Source organism: Micromys minutus (assembly GCF_963924665.1).
Source record: "Micromys minutus genome assembly, chromosome: 16".
In the NCBI taxonomy this organism is placed as follows: Eukaryota; Metazoa; Chordata; class Mammalia; order Rodentia; family Muridae; genus Micromys; species Micromys minutus.
The window spans coordinates 23552565-23570862 of NC_137985.1; the positions used below are offsets into that span (position 1 = coordinate 23552565).

Below are 18298 nucleotides of genomic sequence, written 5' to 3' on the forward strand. Positions count from 1 at the left end.
GAGAAGTTAAATGTCTTAAAGCAGACAAAGAACCAGGGAGAGAAAAGACATTTGACAATAACATAACAGCACATGGAGCTTCCTACAAGCATAAAAACCTACAGGAAGCTAGAGGATATGGGTAGTTTATATTGGTTTAAGTGGTGGATTGGACTGAAGAACATACATAGGGGTAATGCTACAAAAAGAACTCTGTGTGCTCCTGTTGGGAGCTTTTAATAAAAAGAAACAGTTAACAGTCTCTGAAATAGAAATGATCCACACTTTATGGGAAGTATGAAGAGAAAGAGTTCTAAGCAGAAATGTCTGGCCATGCTGAGGTCACTGAAGTATTCTAGACAAGTTTTAGCAGCTGAAACAAGAGCGATTGTTCCATGAGGCACACATTCTTGATTTGTCATTTACTAAGTTGTTGCCATTGCTGCTCCTTAGTAAATATGACTGCCTTGTGTATTTTGCTTTGGTGTTTCTTGAATCCCTGTTGTTTCACACTCAGCCATTCTCCCTTTGACCCCTGTAGGTATTTGGGCTTCAACCAAGGGCTTACAAGTAGGGTAAAGAAGTAAAAAAAGATACCATTGCCAGCTCAAAGGCATTATTTATAAAAGGGGCAGCGTGCTCTGTTCTGGAAATATCTAGTTCTGTTTTTAGCTGCCTCCCAAGTTTCTCCAGCCCTATAACAAGGGCACTGGCCTCCCTTCCTCTCCGGTAGGCTAACTGACCTTTTCAATGGTATCAGAGCACTGCCAGCTCCTCAAGGCTATGCATTAACCAGCTGCTTCCTGTGAGCCATTCTGAATAGCAAATGAGCCTAATGGAAGGATATTTCATTCCTTAGTAATGTGTTGCCCACCACACAATCAGCATCTCCTAAAGATTTGCCTCCCCCACAGCATATACGCTCCCCTAGAAAAGCTGACTTTGCTAGGGAGCCCTTTAAGGAGTTATACTTGGGGGAACAAGGGCCCCGTAGGGCTGACTGTTCACAGAGCCCTGAAGATAAAACAAAATAGCTTTATTTAAAGATTTATTTAAGATGTTTTAAAAATTGAGCAGAACATACATTTTTAATACTGATTGATATTATTGTAAAGCATTCTAATGAGAATCTGCCCCCATGGGCCCTTAAGGGCTACACAGACAGAATTTTCTTTTGCATTCCTACCATGAGTCCTATTTGAGCTATGGATTAACACATGGATGAAAGGTGCCCCTGTTCTGTTTCGGGCAGGGGGGCAGAATATAGGAGAACAGAGAGAAGATAACCCGAGTGTAGAAAGTCATGTTTCAGGATGCATTCTTAAAAAAAAATTCTTCCAATATAGAGACCTCTTGTTCATATTTTGAAATGTTTTGCAGTTTAGAAGATCTGTGCAGTTGAGAGTGCTAAGATCTCAGAAGATTGTGAGTGCTAAGACACAACCACTAATTAAGTGATGGTTCTTGCTTCCTGGGAGTTGTCCACAACAAAGCAGTGTCTTATGTTTTTATGTTTATTAGCTTGCTTAATTCTCAAAATAACCGTATTGGCAGTTTTCCCATTATACAGATGTGATTTTTTTTTTTTTTTAAAGAGGGCTTATTTACATGGATACTGTTTTAAACTTGTTAATCTGTGCCTTCTCCCTCTGCCCCCACTCCCCCAATGAAACACAGCTAAATTATGTGATGTCTGTAAGCCAGTTCTTTTGTAGGTGTTTACAGGACTTTGGCAAGCCTTAGAGGGCCCTGGCTCTCTAACTCAAACAACCTTGCTATGGAAATGATGATAAACCAGCCCTACATAAAAAGAACTGGCAGCCATTTGTAGGAGGGAGCTGAACTACACAGAAAATGAACTCAGTGTTCTTGGATACACCTGGCACTCAGGTGGACCCAAAGCCCTTTGTCTCACTGAACAGTTGAGGAAGCTCAAATGGAATTTTAGGGGTAGTGAGAAACTCTTCTCCAAACAAGTTTGCTACTTCTGAAGGGGTTCATTAGGCAAGATGTCCACACATAGCTCTAATTACCAGCATACAGTTTGCCCGTGGGAGCAGACAGCTAACTAGGTCAGGATCCAGGGAACCTGGCCAGCAGCCTTCTGGGTATCTGTTTCTTCTAAGTGCAAGCCTTCTGTCATTTGCTTCTGCAGCACTTGCTGCCTTCGAATTTATGAACCATTAGAGTGGGATACACACAAAGCACCTACTCTTAATAGCTTAGTCAGTAGGTGGTTCACCAACAATTTCAAAAATCTAGTAAGTTCCCAGAGGAGCAGCAGTTGTTGTTTGGAAATAATTCTCCAAATTGCATTTATTTCACAGCGGTCTGAGGTCACAAATTCAAGAGCATCGGGAACTCTATTCAATTAGACAATTTGATCAAAATAGATCTGTCAAGATGGCATTCCATCTAAAGAATCAATCGGGATGGAGGAATCATTGAGATGCTGCTGCTGTTCCTTAGATTTTTTATTTTTATTTTGCAATTTGTTGGGGTGGGGAAGCTGGGCACCGGTGAGTGAATGCTGGGCAGTTTGTGGCATCTGTCACTGGATTAGATGGAAGCCTCTGCTCTCTGTTGAGCAGGTGGGCTGTATTAATGGTCAAATAAATGAAACATGTTCTTCCTTGAGCTGATAGGTAACTGCTGAGCTCATAAAGGTGTGACCATAGCCCTTGCCTGAGACTAAGCCTATTCTTTCTCTGTACTCCCACATAACAGCCTGCGTTTGTCAGCCCAAGGCAAAACCTCCACCATTCTCCGGGCCTGGTACAGCCACCTAAGATCACATGTCGACATTAAACTGTTTGAATATAATATGTGTTCTAAAGCCACATAACCACTTTCTGATTTTGTCAACTGCAATTCAGCATTACATTTATTAACCATTACCAGTGAACTCCACTCTGTCTCTCTCTCTTTTTCACACTCACACACACTCACACACACACACACACACACACACACACAGAGAGAGAGAGAGAGAGAGAGAGACAGAGACAGAGACAGAGATAGAGACAGAGACAGAGAGAGACAGAGAGAGAATCACCCCTCTTTCTGCCTCCGCAGGTATATAGTGGGAAAGTGAGGGGTAGACTATCAATGTGTGGAAAGGTTGACTAGGAATGTTTTCAAAGATGTCCCTCCCTACCTTGCTGTTGCAGGTCTTTGTTGTTTTATTTAATCTTGGGCAGGGTGGTGGTAATGGGCTTACTTCAAATGACTAATTTATCCCTATTTACACTCTTAAGTTTTTCCATACGGAGGATTCATAACTCAGTTTGAACCAGTGTCCATCTATGCTGGGCATGGCACATGTAACTAGAATCCTTGTCGTTGGAAAGACTCAGACAAGAAAGCCTAGAGACTTGTATTTGTAACTCTGGGTTTCATCCTAGCCCATTGCCCATTTCCCTTTATCTATTACAGGGCATGCAGTTATGTGACAGCAATGCCAGCCTTCTCAGGATAGATAGGAAAAAAAGAACTTATTTTATGAAGTTATAGATCTCAGCCTGCATCATTTGCAGAATAAATCATACTTGAATATCTTCCTCTGGTCAGCCATTGAACATCGTCATTCTTCCCTCTGCAGCTCAATAAAATGTCTACTATCTCTTTCTAACTTCTTCCCTTCTTTTGCTTGTCCAGTGTCAAAACTTTCCTTGGTTCTCTGATCTTTGTCCCTTGGTTTCCAGCCAAGTACACAGCAAAGAGCTGAGTAGCTGAGTCACAGAAATAACACTAATGACACGATGGTAGCTCTGCTCAGCATGCCTCAGTGCACATCCTACTCTCTGAAGCTAATTGAGCTGTTAGCCTGCTCTTCCCAAGCCCGGATTTTCAACCATTCCCCTTAGGACAGCAGGTAGCTGGTGGTTTTGAGTACATCCCCTTCGCTCATCAATCATGGTGGACAGAGAAGAATTCTGGACTCAGGTTCTCCAAATGCAGGTAGGGCAATGTCCCATAACCCTTATCCACAGATATTAGGACCATGAGTTCTGTCCTTTCCTGTATTTCCTCTGATTAGGTCTTCCAGTGGATGGTTTTCCACCAGAAATTAACATTTACAATTATTTTCATTTACATAAACCATACATAAATTTACCTCAGCCTGGAAGCCCACACCACAAAAACTATCTGAGGTTGCTCATTCTATTGGCTGTCCTTGTTCTGAAAGGCCTCAATAGAGAATTCCTTTAGATGCCAAGATTCCCTTGTGACTCAAAGTATGATTCAGTTTACATATATTTTTCAGGAACACATCTGTCATGTGTAAATCAAGATGCATTTGAATAATCTGCTTGCCGCTCTTGGAAGCAGTTTCTGTTTCCTTTATGTGCCTTTACCTTTTTTTTTTCACTACGCTGACAGTTCTTGCATTGTCAGAAATAGAAATTCAAGGAGGGATGCCTAGGGTGTGCAGCACCTGTCAAGAAGAAGGGTATCCTGGGAAAATAAAGCTTCCTTAAGGGACATTGTTAGCAGGGGCCGTCTGTACACCCAACCCCCCAATGTCATCATCATCTTTTAGTTAGTGGTAATGCACCTTTAAAAATACTTGTTTTTATGTATGTGGGCCTGCTTATCTGTATGAACAGCACATGTAGTGTCTATAGACATCATAAAAGGACACTACATTCTTTGTAGCTAGAGTTACAAGTGATCTTGAGCCACCCCAAGTGGGTACTAGGAACTAAGTTCAGGTATTCTCCAAAAATGACCAGTAAATCTCTGAGCCATCTCTCTAAGGCATCCATTTGTAATTATTATTTTTTTTCCATTTAGATCTAGGGTATGATGTATAAATATTGTATAGAGATAAGGAAAGCTAATCTACCATCACTGAACGTGTTGTGTGACCAACTATGTGAATACATTATCTTATCTAACCCTCCAGGCAGTCTGTAATGTTTTTGTTTTTTTTTTTTTTTTTTTTTTCTTATTGTGTGCTTTAGGGAACTGAGGTTCAGAGACTCAGAACAGTTTTTCAGTGGTTTAGTTTAAGATGACAGCATGCTAGTCATTGGCCATTCATCTTCATGAGGGTTTTGCTACTTAACAGATGTTTTATTTAGTTTCCCTTGAATGTCATGCACTGAGCTGCCTACTGGGACTGTAACAGAAGAAAAACCTAGAGATGGGTTTTGGATAGTAGTGAAAACCAGTAAGATTGCAGTTCTACATTGACAATGAAGAATGAACAGATTGCTCCCAGATGAAGAAACCACAAACTGGCCTCTATGACCTTATGGAATTAAGCCAAACTCTGGCAGTGACCTTATAGAAGTTGTAATGCTGACAGTGATTAGAAAGTGATGAAACTGAGGGGGGAGTGTTAGAGGCAAATGCATATTCTCTGAGCTGTAGTCAGAGGTCCTGGGTATGAGCCACACTGAAATATGTCTGAAGATCTTGTCCAATACAGCATCCAAATGAATCACTGCTCCTAAAACCAAAGATCCAGACACATCATCCAAGAGGATTGATATTCTCAAAAATAGTAGCCAGATGGAAGGGAGATATTGAAGGCAGAGGGGAAATTGCTGATGGAATATGAAGAGTAGGAATAATGGCAAAGAAACCTTTATAGATCCTGAGAAAGTAAGAAGGACATAACATCAGTTCTGGGAAGGACTTCGTTTGATTTTCAAAAATGCCAAAAACTGAACCAAACCCAAATCAAGTGTGTCCTTGCTTCCCAGCTCATGGGCTGCCTCTGCACTACCACCAGCTAGAGTAAATAGACAGCAGCCCAAAGAAGCAATATGAGGTATCACTGGGGAGCAAATGAATATTTATTTTGAAAACCTAAAAGGTCTCCCTCTCTTTATATAATATACACCAATGTGATTTACAATGATTTTTCCCTGCGTTTCTCTCAATATTTCACACGCACAGCCTCTGTTCCCATTCAGCATGGCTTTTTTTTCTATCATGTAAACACCCCAAATGCTCTGTAAGCAGTCTAAATAAGTTCTTGTTTCTATGGTCTATAGAGAAGAAGGGGTTAACTCTGCCTTTCTTGATGGGATGTTCTGCTTTTGTAGATTATCTGCTTATGATATTTTGGGGCCTTCTGGTGTCATCATAACACATTCTTACCCAACACAGTGATAAACCTTCCCAGATCACCATCTGAGAACAAAAGCCCTTAAGAAAAGATGGGGGAAGAGTCTGAATGCTCATGTATTACTATTCAGTGTTGCATTTATGTAGAATTCTGAAATGATAGTGAACAAAGGGCAGAATGCATGAGGCTGACAGTTGACTTGATGCAGCAGATTTTTGAGGTAGGTAGGTCCAGAGTAGAGGTGGGGGCAGCAGCCTCAGAGAGGAAGAAGAGCTCTGGTTAATGCATCAGATTTAAGTTGGGCAAATAGAGACAAAGAAAAGATTCTCAAAGGGGTTCCTGGGAGTGAAACATCTGCATAAGAGAACTTTTATGGACCAGAATCACCTAGGTAACAGGTACTAAGAGAGACAAGGTAAGGCTTTGTTTCCTCTCTTTGTTTTCTGTTGTAGAGCTTTATATATCAAGTGATATTTTGTATGTAGAGAAGATCCATCTCATACATTAGTATTTTAAGAAAAACAATGCTAGCTACTTGGGAGAGCATTGTGACTGTCTCCCCACAGAGGTGATGATCCCTAGGATGAAGTATCAAGGGAGTGTCTACAGATGTGCTGCTCAGATACAAAACTGAGCTCCAATGAAGTAGCTCATGGAGCCAAGAAAACAAGATACTTGGAAGTAGCTCAACTAAATGTAGAATGTGCTTAAGAAAGTGACCAGTTGGCACCTCAAATTACCTGCTCAGCATAAATGTTTGAAATGGTGTGTGCAGATTTCTTTTAAGGCAAATAATCCAGATTTTCTGTTTTAAATTGTATGCTCGTAATAGAACATAAGCAAGGTACAATCATTTTGCAAACCTCAGGGTGTGGCAGACTTGGAGATCTTCCAGAATGACTGTCTTCCTGGGTCTTTTCCTTGCTCTCTTTTCTTTCTTATTTTCAATGTATCATTCTGTTTTGTATGCATCCTCACATCCCTCTTTAAATTCTTTTGGGTAAAGAGTTGTAGGTATAAATAAATAAAGAGCATGCTCCAGAAACTCAACAGTTTCTCGTTCTGCTTCTCTGATCTCCACACACGGTTGTGGAGGTCTGTATCTGTCTTGCTGAATTAAAATGAAAGACTTCTGGGTTTCTAAGAGGTAGTCTGTTTTGTAACTTAGCGACCCTGGAAACTGAGCAGACGATTGGAGGGTGAGGAAAAGTGTGATCAGCAGAGATACTGCGAACTTTTACAAGTTCTTTGAAGCTGAAGATAGGATCCCTTAATCAGTACCCACCTGACCTCAGAAAATCCAGGAAAATAGACATTGGAGGCATTGAAAACATCCAGCTTATTGATGGCAAAGAGGAGAAAGTAGAAAAGAATTACAAATTTCTCAGCGATTAAAATGCTGTTGTGTTAATGAGAATCGAAGCTTCATCCAGATTCCTCCACCTAAAGTAGGAAATTATCTCAGATTTGGCCATTAAATTAAAAATGCAGTTCATTTCTGTCTGTGGAAATGGCAGTCACCCACCAGGGCCTGCGTTCATTTTTGTACAGGAGAACTCAAACTTTTGATATATGTCTGCAACTTTTGATCATTTTCTTATCTAGGAAGCTAGCATTATTGGGATATTCCAAGTTCAAGACCCATGCTGTTAGGCTGGAATGGGCAGTGTTTAGCCTTATCACCAGCGACAAGTGGCATCCCAGAAAGTTCGTCCCACAAAACTGCCATGATTCTCAGTTCCTGTAGAAATAAGAGACTGTGGCATTAGTTGGGAGGCAAGATATTGCAGACAGAAGGTATTAACTGCAAAAATATTAATGGCCAAAATAAAATAGGTCTGCCTTGTCCTCCAATATTTCTTGCTTAACCTTTCCATGGTTATGTTTTTCTAATGAGATGAAGGATGGTTACAAATATGCCAAACTACTCAGATATATGGTGAGAGTGTTGGAGAATTAATACTATTTCTCCTGGATGAAGGATGTAAAAAGTATGTTGGAAGAAGAGTCTCTATTCCATGGATCTTGCAGTCCTTGATTCTTAAACATCTGGTGTTCATAGGAAACTTCTTAGTACTTGACCGTGCATTATAAGGACTCAAGTAGGACATAGAATAGAAGGGTCAGGCATTATTGTAACCTCTTCCATTGCTGAGAATTCTCTTGATTTGTCTTAAGCCGAACAGCTTTTTATTTTTTTCTTCTTTCTTTCTAACTTTCTTTCTTTTCTTCTTTCTTCCTTCCTTTATTTTCTCCTCCCTCCCTCCCTTCCTCCCTCCCTTCCTCCCTCCCTCCCTTCCTTCCTTCCATTTTTCCTTCCTTCCTTTCTGCTTTCTTGCTTAATTACTTTCCTTGAGGATATCTTTGTAATGGTAGTTAACATTGTCACCCAACACTAACAGCATGTTCTCTACATACTATTAGAAAAGCACCAATTCTCTCCTTTTGTGTTTGGGCACAAGACCTGTAAAAACAATATCTCCCTGCCAAGTATCCTATAAACTGTGGTACCACTCTCAGATAAAGAAGTAAATTGTATAATTTTTGAGGGGTTTCAGGTTGATTTGTCCTTTTCATCTCTTCTGGCGTGGTTTAATGTTCCAAAGCTTGTAAAGGGAACAGAGTTCTTTCCTTTTTTTTTTTATTGTAAAATTTGTGAATAATTTATTGAGTGACTGAAAGACCTGCAGCTTTAAATTATTAAAATGCATTTTGGTTTCAAAAGAAGACATTAGAGATGTTTGCCTTGGCCCATTCTTATGCCTTTGCACATCAGCAAGGGACTCCTACAAACTCGGGGATTGCTAAAGTGATTCTTGGTGATTTATGGGGTGACCTAGAAGGTGTTTAAAAAAAAAAGGAACACCAAACAAACAAAGGAACAACACAGACAACTTTCATTTATTTAAGACAGCCTTTTTCTGAAGCAAGTAACCTTCTGTTACCTCTCCAGAGAAATGACATTTCCTTTCCTTTCTACCTTATGAGGATAGCAGTATGTGTGTTTAGGGGGAAAGAGGAGCAAGAAATAAATGAAAGTAAGGCACACACAGAGAATTCTTGAGTCCTCTCACTGGCCATCCATCTCCAGGCATGTGGAAGGCATTGGCTGTGCTTTTTTCTGTCATAAACTAGTTTGGTGTCCAGCCTCTGGTCTGTAAAGAACACTATCTATTCCAGTTGGTCTGACTTAAATTCTAAATATATACTAGAGAAGAAAGCTGAATAGTGGTCCATGTGTTCTGAAGCCCGGTGGTCTGGCCTGTATGTGTTCTTTTGGATTTTTGAACAATCTCTCTAGATCATAGTCACATAGAAAACCAGACAGCCCCTTCACCATCTTTCTCCTTGTCCATTCCTCACACTTTTTTCAAAAAATATTTATTCACTTTACAACCTATATCTGCCCCCTCTCTTTTGACCCCTTCCTTCTATAGCTCCCCCCCATTCCCCTTTCCTTTCTTCTCTGAGAAGAGAGAGAAACCCCCTGGGTATCATCCCACCTGGCACATCAAGTCACTGAAAAACCAGGAGCATTTTCTACCTTGGAATCTTTCTTAGTAGATTTTCCAAAGTTTTATTCTTTGTATCTCCCCAAATCCCACCAGAAGAGGAATGGAGCCTTCTGTTCTGATCTTGGAAACACTGGGACCCAAACTGGTATAAGGCTGGCTCCTGATTGACTTGCTAAATATAAATTCTTGTGAGAAATTATTTCTGGGACTGGAAATATATTCCACATGATACAACTTAGGCAGAACATGTAACAAACCTAAGCATAGTAGAAAATACCGCAGAGGTGCTGCTGTGTGAACAGCGGGCCTTTAAAATAGCAATCCTGTATGTCTGTGACATTTTTCTGCAGTTGGATAGCATTTCTTGTCAGATCCGTTGCTACCTGCTTCTCTCACATCTCAATCCCTTGAAGGAAAGTGATCATAATTTAGAATTATTAATTTTTAGTGTAGGCTTTTGTTATCTTTTGTTATCTTTCTCAGCTAATAGGAGGGAATGCTGAAGCTATACTCCTGGCTGGTGATATGCATTGTAGCTTCTGATACCTGATCTGTTCTTTGAGAGAGTGAAAAAAGACTGGAAAACTGAACTTATTCTCTATTTTCCTTCTGTTCTTCCTTAAAAGGGCAATCTGGAGTATGGAATGAAAGTTCAGGAGAGTCATAAAAGGTTAGAAACTATAACAGAGGAATTTAGTCTATTTCTTTGATTGGTAAAAACACCCAATGCTGAGAACCCGACTGCTCACTGTGGGTGCCCATACTTTTGGCATGATAGTGTTCTGTTTTTGTTCCCCAAGCAAGGCTGACCATACTTTGGGATGTGCACATGGGTTAACATGACACCATGTCAGTGTAGCTTATATGTAACAGCCAGCATAATCTTGCAAAGGACAAAAATAGACACATAGTCTTTGATGACAATTTTGGCAGACTAACTTTCCAAATATGCCAAAGAGACATCTCCTTTCCTTCTCATGATGGCCTTGACAAGACGATCCTGTCAAGCCCTCTCTAGAACTGATCCTTCTTTGGGAAACTGGTCTGGCTTCATGAGAAGTGATGTGGAAAGACTCAAAGCTAAGCCCTGCCAGGGAGGGGCCCTCATCTGAAGAAAATTCTGAGCTGGAAAGAACTATTCTGTCCACGGAACACCAGGCTACTAGAAGGACTCCAAATGGATTTAGTCTTGTCTACTGTCTCTGCTGGGAAATCAAAAAAGTCAGTGTGGATAGCATCTTGTATCCAGTCACTCCCCCATGCCATTCTCCCCACTGAGTCTTTTGAACCTTCTGAGATAGAGAAATGCACATCATGAGCAGGTGCAAGCCACCCCGGTTTCAGCAAATCCTTGGCTCCTTCCATGATCCAGAGCTAACACATAGTTTTCCAGATTATGTTTTGTATAAATATGAATGTCTGTAATAGTGTCGTCGTGATGTCTCTAAGTGAGAACTGGGTCTGTTACATGGCAACAGATAACTATGTAATGATGAATGTTCATGATAAAATGAAGCTGCACAGTATTTGTTATTTATGTATATATTAACATTTTGATACAGGATCTCACTATGGAGTCCTGGCTAAACTGGACTTTGTTGTGTAGAGCAGGCTGACTTCAAATTCACAGAGATCCCCCTTCCTCTGCCTTCTGGATGCTGCTCTGCACTATTATATACGGCAAATGATTCATGTTTACAAAAAGTAAGAAATGTAAAGATATAGCACTATGAGGCTGATTATGGTAACCCATGCAATAGAATGATCTGCACACCCTTATAGAAGTGCTATATATCACCTTTGGGCTGATATTTACATTTCATACAGATGTATGAAGTCATATATATACATACAAGTAATGTTATACAAATTGAGCAGATTGTCTTTGTGTATTTAGAAACATTTTTTTTAGCTCTCTCTTATGCTTGAGGGTCAGAATGTAACCTTTAGCTACTGCCCCAGCACAGTGCTTGTATTCCTGCTCCCATAGTCCTGATCATGTTGATCAAGGACCTTAACTCTGATTTTTTTTTTATTGGATATATTTTCTTGTACTTCAAACTTTATCCCGCATCTCCATTTCTGCTCTAGACCTCCCATCCCATCCCCACTCACCCTGCTTCTATGAGGGTGTTCATTCAACTGCCTACCCTCCAACCCTGACATTCTCCTAAACTGGGACATTGGGCCTTGGCAGGACCAAGGGCTTCTCCTCCTATTGATGCCCAACAAGGCCATCCTCGGCTACATGTGCAGCTGGAGTCATGGGTCTGTCATGTCTACTCTTTGGGTAGTTGTTTAGTCCCTGGGAGCTCTGGTTGGTTGGTATTGTTGTTCTTATGGGGTTACAAATCCCTTCAACTCCTTCAGTTCTTTCTCCAACTCCTCCATTAATGACCATGTTCTCAGTTCAATGATTGGCTATGAGCATCCACTTCTGTATTTGCCATCCTCTGGCAGAGCCTCTCAGGAGACAGCTATATCAGGCTCCTTTCAGCATGCACTTCTTGGCATCAGCAATATAGTTTGGGATTGGTGGCTGTATATGGGCTGAATCCCCAGGTGTGGTAGTCTCTGGATGACCTTTTCTTCAGTCTCTGCCCCAAAGTTTGTCTCCATATTTCATCTTGAGAATATTTTTGTTCCTCCTTCTAGGAGGGATTGAAGCATCCAAACTTTGGCCATCCTTCTTCTTGAGCTTTATGTGGTCTGTGAATTGTATCATGGGTATTCCTGAACTTTTGAGCTAATATCCGTTTATCAGTGAGTGTATACCACGAACTTTTGTCCTGTTTTGGTTTTGTTTGTTTGTTTGTTTTTTGTTTGTGATTGGGTTACCCAACTCAGGATGATATTTTCCAGATCCATCCATTTGCCTAAGAATTTTATGTAGTCATTGTTTTTCATAGCTGAATAGTACTCCCTTGCATAAATGTACCCCATTTTCTGTATCCCTTCATCTGTTGAAGGATATCTGGGTCCTTCCCAGCTTCTGGCTATCATAAATAAGGCTGCTATAAACATAGTTGAGCATGTGTTCTTGTATGTTAAAGCACCTTTTGGGTACATGTGCAGGAGTGGTATAGCTAGATCCTCAGATCAAAAGAGGCCAGATGTTATGGATTTGAGGGAGAACAAGGGGCAAGAATAAATGGAAAAGTTTGGAGAGGGAAAGAAGAGATAAAAATCATGTTAAGTTCAAAAATAAAAATGAATTTAAAAGGGATCAATATTTAAGAGACATTGGTAGACAGAAAAGGGTAGCTAGAAAGTGGCATATATGGTATATTTGTATTTGTATAAAGAAGGAAATTTTGTATGTGTGTGTATGTGCCTATGTTTTTGTTTTGGGGAATATAAAAACACAAAAGATGTTTAGAACAGATACACAAAAAGCTATGAGATTCTTAATTTTGGGCCAGGGTAGATAAATACTAAGTGTCAGTTGGAACTGGTTTTCCACACTACCCATTTTCTGCTGTTTGATTTTCATTTTTAACCAGGAATATATATTGTCTTGACATTAATGTTTCCAAAATTTTGAGATAATGAAAATCCCATACATTATATTTAAGAGAAAAGCAATTTCTTATTGAAGGTACACACTAAAATTTTCTCTTTTTAATTGCCACACAAAGACAGCAAAAACAATTTATATTTTTAATACTCGAGAAAGCCTTTATACAACTCAGACAACTTTATTTTCTGTATAGCTCAGTCCTATATAGTGTGAAAATTAACACTGAATGTGATGTCATGTAAAGCAGATGACATTATTAGGACATTAATTGTAGTTTCTTTTTTTATGCTTTGACCCTGAACCAAAGCAATATAAACAGCATGTTTAACCGAGGGCAGAAATTAACTCAGTCACCCAAAGAGAGTAGTTAATTAGCAAGATGTGGTTTTAGGTTGTTGAATGCACCAGCTCTTTTGTAGTGGAGATTCTCATTGTCTTTTGCCTCTCAGTAAAACATAGACATCACCATTCCCCAGATTCTAGACATCTCTTGCAAGTAGCATGCACCACGGTGTTCTGCAGATAATGTCACAGTTCATTAGGAAGGGATCTTATGTCTCATATCTCAGGGAGATTCACAGCATTTGCTGGTAGGGTGCATTTGTGCCTCATTGGCAAGTTAAATTATTTGGTGGGAGGTATTGGTATAGAAGAGGTAGTCTAGTGTTGGGATAGATGCATCTACTGTGCCCAACGAACATCCAAGATGAATTTGGCCACCCCAGATACTCTTGGGACTTCAATGTTCTTTTGCCAAAGCTTAGTTAGGATCAGCTTGGCACAACTAAGACCGTGTCTCCTTAAAAATGCTCTTCATATTGGAACATCTGTTTTTGGTTGTTTTTCCCCTGAAATTGGGTCCGAGCAACCAATTTCCGGTTCTGGGAAATAGTAACTTTGAGTATGCCTGCTTGTGTATTTGAGTACAAATAAATTTGTGATGTTATAATTGCAAATATTACAGAATCTTGCATAAATCTAGACAGATTGCTCTAAATTTAGATGTAACCAACACTTTCCATCTTAGTGGACCAAAACCCTATGCTATTTTATAATGTGTGGTGCCCCTTTTAACAACAGTGAGCTACAACCAAGGTAAATCTTTGCAGAATTCCCACTTTACATGTTGCCTCTTCAATTGTATTTTATTTTCCAAAATCTTGTCAAATAAAAAAGAATCAAGCAATTGTACTCACCCTTGGTATTTGACTTCTTGATTCTTTTCTTTATTTTTTTGACAAGATCTCTCTGAGGCAACCAGCATGTCAGAAACAACAGTAGTCAATTGCCTGTCTTTTTGACTTCCTGAAGATGTTCAGAATTACTGACTCCCACCTGTTCTGGCTCCATTCCTGACTGGAGGAGTTGCATGACTCTATTCTCTGCTTTTTGGGAAACATCTGTACTATCCCATCCATGAGATCTTTGTGTTTCCTAGCTCTACAAACAAGACATATCCAAAGAACTGTCCTTAGCCTCCTAATATACAATTTTATTCACTTTTTGACTAGTGAATTTCTCCCAGATGGGTAACTGTGGCTTTAATCTCTTTTTATAACTTTGGCTCTGTGATTATATAATTTTGAAGATGTCTTCCAGGTCTATAAGTCTATGATCTTATTCTGTGTGGCTGCTCTCTTGACAGTTCCTATGGGACAACCTCTGATCAGTTCAAGCTTGTATCTAATATGTAACATGCTCTTTATCATTAGAATACAGGAGGTAGTGTTGAGAGGAGAAGCAGGCTCTGGAGCACAGTAGGTGGAGGGTTCGTTATGGGCTCTTCAATTTCTTAGTCCTGAGAACTTGAGCAATATGCAAATCCTCACTGGTTTGAAATATTATCAGTTGGAAACTGCATTTTTCACTTTATAAAGATGTTATGAAATTAAATAAAAATGTAAAATTGACACCAAATGTTAAGATCCAGTTGGTACCTCATAAAAGCCAACGCTGCCTTTTGCTTGTCCCTTCCTTTCTGATTTTATGATCATTGCTTTTCATAAAGAATGCCTAACTGGGCTTCCCATCCGGATAAAGTACCTGATCAGTGAGTTATACAGACAGAGTGAAGGACTGGAAAGTGAGGACCATCCCCACTCATCCAGGCTTGCTTCTTTTCTGCAAAGCTATTCACTCTCTTCCATCCTTATAAGAATGTACATGCTCCAAAAGGCTGAAGCCTAGATTTGGATTTTGGCCACTTTTTGGTTCATTTGACAGTACTTTGCTTCATATTTATGAGAGTATTTGCAAAGTTTGGGGTTTATTTTGAGGGGGGGAGGTTGTTTACTATGAATCAAGTTGGCATTTTAATTGTATTTTCTAGACTCAGAAAATTCAAAACCCTATTTGTAGACATAACAGGTCTTCCTTTTTCTTACTTTCTTCCTCCACACTGAGACATAAGGGAAATTGTACCCAGCCTAAACATCAAGTGACTGTTGGTCCCAAAAGGAGGAAAACGTTGGGTTAAGTCTCCATAGCCCCCAACTGCAGGGCTAGAATCCAATGGCAGTGAAATGTACTAATTTATCTTATTTTACATAATTAGAGTTAGGGGCTATTGAACACAGAATGCAAATGTATGCTAAATATGCAAATCAGCCACATTTCCCAGATTTGGAGAAGGGGGAAATGCGGTAGCCTTATGTTAGATGATTCTCTCTTATCTGTGAACACAACTTTTCAGCACGACAAATGCAGGCAACTGTGCTGCCACAGTTGGGGTTGCTAATTTGAAAATCCAGTTTAGGCTGATTTGAAAAGACAACAACAGTTTCCCAATCACTGGTATATCCTTTATGATAAAAGCTGGTCCTGCCATTTCTTGCTTTCTGGAGATGACTTTCTTTTCTTTTCTTTTTGTTTTTCATTGCTTTAATTTGGGATTTTTCCAATCTCTTATGCCCATAAAGAGTGGACCTAAATCTATACAGTGCACTCTTTTTAGAAGGACCCCTTACCCGAGCACAGCTTTACAGAAGTACACTCTTGTTCAGACCTGTTATCAACTCCTTGGCACAGCTGGCTGATAGCCTCCCATGGCCACTACCTTCAGTGCACTATCTGAAGTGAAGCCACTTTCTTCCTAGCTTCCTAAGTATCCTTACCAGAAAAGCTTATGCCAGTGAACATGTGAGACAGACTACCATATCCTGGGTGTGTTGTACTTGGGGAAGACATCCATGACAGGTATTGTCATTATAGAGCTCTAGCAGGCTGTCCCTAAGCCTTAAGCCCACAGAATAGCCCACTAATAAACTTTTCAGACTTCAGGCACCGATTGAGTCTTTGCCTCTGGAAACCACATCTGGAACACTCCTTCATTCCATTGTTGTTATCTCTACACATTCTCTAGGGCCAGAAGTCTTTTCTTACAAGTTGAAGTGGGTCAAATGAATTATGTCCCAGCCTTTTATCACCACTGTCTGTGCATGGTGGCATTGCCCTCATGACTCTAGATTGGAAAGGACAACTAATTTGAGCCAATTTCAAATTGTGTCACATGAATCTATATCATAGTTCTAAGGTCAGATTCACAACAGTGATGTTTTTCGCATTGTCTTCTATGTCTAACCCCAAGTAGCAAGAGGCAGGGAAGGGATAGTCACAGCTGAGGGTGTCTTCAGGTTAAAGCGATATCAAACTCTGTTGCACAGGGAGGGAAAGATACGAAGACCCTGGGTGGGGATTGGTTTCAAATTACTCATTGGACTCAGTCAGGGAAATTATGGACAATTACTTGAAATTGGTATGCAGCGTTATTATAAGGAGAAGAATAATATGACCATTCTGCCAGTAATTTGGTTAGTAATTTGGTGGTAATCTCTAGTAATTACTGTAAATGCTAACCAGTTCATTTCCAAAATCACATTTCCTTTTGGGTGCTCACTTTATTTCCTACATTTTAATTGACTTTTTTTTTTTTTTTTTTTTTTTTTTTTTTTTTTTTGTAAAATGCACTAACAGTATTTTACATTCCATGGCCTTACCTAAGGCTGAGATGTTTAAGAGACAAACCAGGGTTCTCAATTCTCTCTCCAACATCTATATTGTTGCCACTTGATTCAGATTAGTCCCTGTGCTTCTTCATTATTGTCACCGTCAACTAAGATGCTTTCAGGATATCTCTGTGGTATTATAATGAAGGAAACTAAGATACCAACTTAATCAAAAGATATGGCCCACTGGGTTTGCAAACCAGAAGAGATTTACAGGCACTCACACATAGCATCGAAGGTGTCAAAGGAGTCTTACAAGGTTTCTTTTGGAGGTGCCTACAAACAGACAACTTTTAGTTATTTAATTTTAAGTTCCTGGTCTCTTTACAAATGAGGGAAAAAGAAGAGAGACAATGAGAAATAAAAATGTGAAGGCAGGTAACTTGATGGGGATCAGTGGGAGGATTTGGAAATAAAGGAAGGGGCATACTTCCTGTTTAAGTGATGGGTTCCAGCTGAACTATTCCTTTGCAGACTAGGGGAGGGGTACCTTTGCAGAGATGAAGCTTGACTGGGTGTTTCTATTCTGAATGACTCTGGTAAATGGCATTCGAAAGACCCTAATTCCTACGTCACCAAAGGAAGAGGTCACTGCCACAGTTTATCAGTGCTTTCTGAGTGTTTGCCCCATAGGGGTCGTGCGTAAACCACACTTTTGACCATGTCCCATTTTCATGTTACATATAATTAGAGGAAAACACTGTTTACTGCTCAAGGACTTGGCTTAGACTTGATTCTTTCCTCTCTTTCTGAAGAGAACTGTCCTTGGTGTTGCCTTGAGTCCTTGCTAGGGAAGGAGGGAGGTGGAAGTTGTTTGGTATAACTTTGCATTAAGGTTGGTTATTCTCACTCATCATGTTTTTTATCAGGAACATGTCACTCTGGAAGAAGTCCCCTTTCCCACTTTAATTCTTGCAAAATGTAATTTGGTTCATGGACTGCTACTAATAACTCGTCAAGGCTGCCTTCGGCTTTAAATCACCCTTTCTGATAAGGCCTCATCCGACTTGGGCAAGGTACAGAAGCTCAGAAGATTCTGCGAGCTTTTAACTGGATAACTTCTGGAGTGCTCTGAGGTGGAGCAGGTTTGCATCTCTTGAATTCCAGTACATCTGCCTCATTGTCCCTCTGCCTCCTCCAGGTTTTTTATTACAGGCTTCACATTTTCAACACTTTACCAATTATGTATAGATAGCAA

The 18298-nt window shown here is 40.0% G+C and overlaps 1 protein-coding gene across 3 annotated transcripts in view; it reads left to right on the top strand.

The window, feature by feature from the left end:
• The window catches only part of OPCML (opioid binding protein/cell adhesion molecule like), a gene marked incomplete at both ends in the record, with an annotated part of 1083292 nt that overhangs the window by 620375 nt on the left and 444619 nt on the right, over positions 1-18298 (top strand). The window lies entirely within an intron of this gene.